General features: G+C 33.4%; 1 pseudogene; it reads right to left on the bottom strand.

Moving 5' to 3' along the window:
• The window catches only part of LOC101577031, a 9,965-nt pseudogene extending 9,602 nt beyond the window's left edge, over positions 1 to 363 (bottom strand).
• Positions 364 to 4,527: the final 4,164 nt, after the last annotated feature.

Here is a 4,527-nt window from a genome sequence, read left to right on the forward strand (position 1 = left end):
TCTCAATTGCCCTCTCAGAGTGCCCCAGGGGTGGCCTCAGAGTGGCAGGCCCAGAGATCGAACCCTGCTCCCCAGTGTCTGTTTGCAGACATTTTAATCCACGGAGCTATTTGGCTGTTCCTGAAACTAGTAGTTTCATACATGTTAATTTTGAGTTGCTTAGTAGCTTTCCAAGTGGGAGGTGGTAATATATAATTTTGGAGGGTAATAGAAAGCCCAAGTTAAACATAAACTTGAGACTTCTTAGTGTAGAAAAATACTTAAATCTATCTAATCATGGGCCAGGGAGCCAGTGCAGCAGTCTAAGCACTCACCTGGCAAGGGCAGGCTCGCAGGTTTGAGCTGCAATACCACATGCTGCATTGGGTCCTCCCCAGGCATGCAAAGACACCACCAAAACCAGGCTTGGTGACTCATTTTGCCTGTAATCCCAGAGTCAGGGAGCCTGAAACAGGAGGATCAATACAAGTCCGACCTCAGGAATGTGACCTTGTACCAAATATATAAAATTATAAAAAATAAAAAATAAATCTATGTGATTGAATGGATTTCTTAAGAGTTGTAAAAGCAAGTTTTCAAAACTGAACATTTTACTTAACCAATTAGCAAAATAAGGAGGAACAGTTGAGAATGAGCAGCAATCACAGAATATTCACAAGTTCATTTGATCTAATTAAGATATATACACAAATATTTCATCCCAGTATTGTGCTTTACTGTTGTACTAATTAAAAATATTTTAAAGGCCTGTGTCTAACAGTGAGTTCTGATAAATCCATTTAGTAAAAGACAATGAAGCTAGTTAAAGAGGTAATAATGACATTTTATTGAGAAGCATAAATGATTATTGTACATCATTCAAAGGATGATTCCTAAAAGCATACAAGCTCACTAGATTACAGGCAATAATGTATGCAAATTAGAGCAATCTATATATTCTTACAGCATACATTTAGATGCAATTTATTTATTTATCTGTTTTATAATTTTATTAAGAAATGGGAATGAGACAGTTTCAAACGTTTTCAAAAGTGATTAGTAGGACAGTTTCAATAATTAATAATTGCATATCATTGTCTTCTTAGTGGTTATTCACAGGATCTCAGGTTAAATCCTGAGGGGATTTGACTGACCTTGTCACATACAAAAGTTACATTTCTTGTTATATAGGTCTTGCTTTATCTTGGTCTTAACCATCCAGCAGAAAAGTATAAAAATGAAGTATAAAAAGTAAAGCCATATTAATATGCTGAGCTGTAAAAGGCTCAAGTCAACACCTTCTGAAACTGCCTGTCCTATGGATAAGCCACTAGTATTATGGACTACTCGACTTCATTGGAATATTTTGCTGAATTCATGCACCTACAATATTTAAATGACAATGGAATACCCATCTCTGTATATATTTTAAAGATTATGTTCTAGGTATGCATCCTACTTCAATATCCCCATAGAATATCGAATGTTAAAATTTTCTTTATCATTATTTTTTTACTAGGACACATTTGGCATAATATAGTTAAAAGAATTTCTTGAATATAAAGCCAAACACTTCAAAAATATTTAATAATATACAAGCAGAAGCACTTAAAAACTTTTTAAATGTATCACTGTCTGAAAAGCACTCTACAGGGATATCATTTTGACTGAAATAGGTGAGGATCCATACATCAGTATTTAAAAAATCTCTCCATAAGATTTCAAATAGTACCCTTGCTCTTATCACAGAAATAAGAGCAAGTGATAAACATGCTCACCAAATAAGCTGAGAAAATGACCAAGAGGTCAAGTGTTGTGCTCTGTGCTGCCATAACATTGCTGTAACATTCTTATTGTTTGCTGGTATTAGAATCTGTCAGAGTACTTGGCCCTACATGTCTACCTAGTTTTTGTCTTGAAGAGTCAGACAACTCCTTTTAAGTTTGAGATCTTAGATAGTGACCAGATTTCTGCATCTTGGCAGTTGCTGTCCCTGATCTTGCAACCAGTGAGAAGCATCTTGAGTGCTAGTTCATCTTGCTTTGGGGAAACAGTGGGATTTTAAAGTCCAGATACATAGCAGGGCTTGACTTCTGTACTTGTGCAATATTATTTCACTTCCTATACTGGGAAAAGGGGGCATTCTTTTCATTCCACATAACTTATTATGAATATAGGACCAGATAATAATACATACAATTCCAAATCTCTTCTGATGTAAAACTGTTCCAGAATGGCACACACATAATTTAAAATACAGTTGAAAAGAATGTATCAGGTCACATTTCTACATATCGATATCAGAGATGATATATCATCTGACAAACATAGAATAAGTTATGAAATGAAACTTTCAAAAGACATTGCTGACATTGCAGTCCAATTCTCACCTTTTATTTTCCCAGAAGAATATCACAGACTCAATCTACAGATAAACATACAGCACTTTATTTTGTTTGGTGCCAAGCCCACATATTTGACATAATCCCTGTGAGTTCTTTTGATCATAGATTTTTCCTGTTACAATCTCCTCACTAGAAATGTTTTATGACAAGAAAGTTGTTACAAAGTGACATTTTTTGTCCTTTGAAGTAAGGGCAGAACAGGAAAAATAATGTGTATGAGACCTTATGGGAATCTGACTCATTGTGACAGGAAAGGAGTACATTTAGCTGTAAAAAGCAGTTGGAAGAGTTATCATTTTGAAATAAAAGACCCTGACCTCTATATTAAAATACAGGCCCATGCTTTGTTTTGCTTTTCCCAAACAGTCTTTGTAAATGAGATCTTAGTGACTTCCTTGCATTGTAACTTGAAATACATAACTTTGGTCATTCTGAGCACAATTTACAGCAGTCATAAATAAAATGAACTAACTAAATCTGCACAATAATATTGACCTAGAAAGGTCAGGTTTCAAGTGATTATTTAATCCAAAGATAGAACAAGAATGTACCTTTTCCTCGAATTTCACTTGTATAACATACTATGTTAAATGAGAACAACTACTCTCAATGCCATTAATTAGGTCATCAAATATCAAATACTATGCAAATAAATGCAGAATAGAACTATTTCTTTGACTTGTCTCATGTGCCTGAATGAGAAAAGTTAAATAGGATGTTAGATAATTTGTTTCAGAAAGTACTGGCAATTGTTACACTAAGCTACTTAATGAACTGGCAAGTATCCTAAGAAAACCATGAGTCATTATTTTCAGGAGACCATAACATATTGTGTAATAGTAAAGCAAATTTAGAACTGATATTATGCAGTGGAAAATAAACCATTTAATAGTATATTGATGAGTTTCATGGTATCATCTGAAAAGATGAGATCCATGCTGGTTTCCTGAGGACTATTGCTTACTTTTCTTAAAACTTTACAATTTTTACTTAGTTGATAATAACAGTACTTTATGAATAAAACAAAGAATAGGCAATTGGCAGAACCAAGAGTTCATTTTAGTAGACATGTAGTGTACTGGTCCATGAAGAATGAATGTAGGTAGGATTTGGCATCCTTACTAACTACCCAATAAAAGAATTTGAGGTTAAATTCAACAGATGCAAAACAACATTAACTCTTTGAAGTTCTATAAGAAAGCTTGGTCTAAAAGTAGGAAGAACATGATATCTAGAGTGAAATTAAACTCCCATAAGAAATATCGGTTCTACACTCAATTAAAAGCACATGTGATATTAAATATAACAAAAGGTAAACATGACTGACAATATCTTACCTTTGAAGAGTAGGGGCAAAGAAGAATGATTAGGGTCCCTGACCTTTGCATAGGAGTTAGAAATTACAGAATGAGTCCAGAGAATAATAAATTTGATACAAAATGATATAATAGATCTGATGATTAATGTTAAAGATGTGTGATATTTAAGATGAAATAACATTTAAGGTCGATTATAGTTAATGCCTTTCAGTACATGTTGGACATTTTATTGTAAGGAATGTGATTTCTTGGTTTCTATGTTCTTTGAACACATTTGCATTACCAAAATTTAAAGTGAGGAGACACCTATTTTTTTTTCCTTTGGAGCATAAATTAGTAATTGGTGTTGATGATGAAAATCAGTTATCATTTGTTCAGAATTTAAAACAGAAAAATGTAACTTCTTAAGAAAAATTAATTTCTCCTGCTCTGTAACATCCTTCCTTTTATCCTCCAACATATTTGGTCCTTAGAACTTTCCATTCTAATGAATTAAATAGACATTATGGAAAATGCCACCAATGTATATCAATTCAATACTCAAAGAATAACACTATAAAGTTCTCTGAGATGACAAAACTTGTGGCCTAACCTGTTGGAAGTAATGGATGTCTGTCAATTGTATTGTGAACTTATTGTAGAAAGGGTTTCCAAGCTGGCATTACAGAGTTTATTATGCTTACAAAATATTTATGTACAAAAGTGTATAATGAATAAGTATATAATAAAATCACATAATAAGCTGGATGTGTTGGCACATGCTTATAATTACAGTATTCAGGAGGTTGAGGCCGAATTATTGATACTAATTTGAGGTCGTAATG

This window comes from Octodon degus, unplaced genomic scaffold (assembly GCF_000260255.1).
Source record: "Octodon degus isolate 3935 unplaced genomic scaffold, OctDeg1.0 scaffold00308, whole genome shotgun sequence".
Classification (NCBI taxonomy): Eukaryota; Metazoa; Chordata; class Mammalia; order Rodentia; family Octodontidae; genus Octodon; species Octodon degus.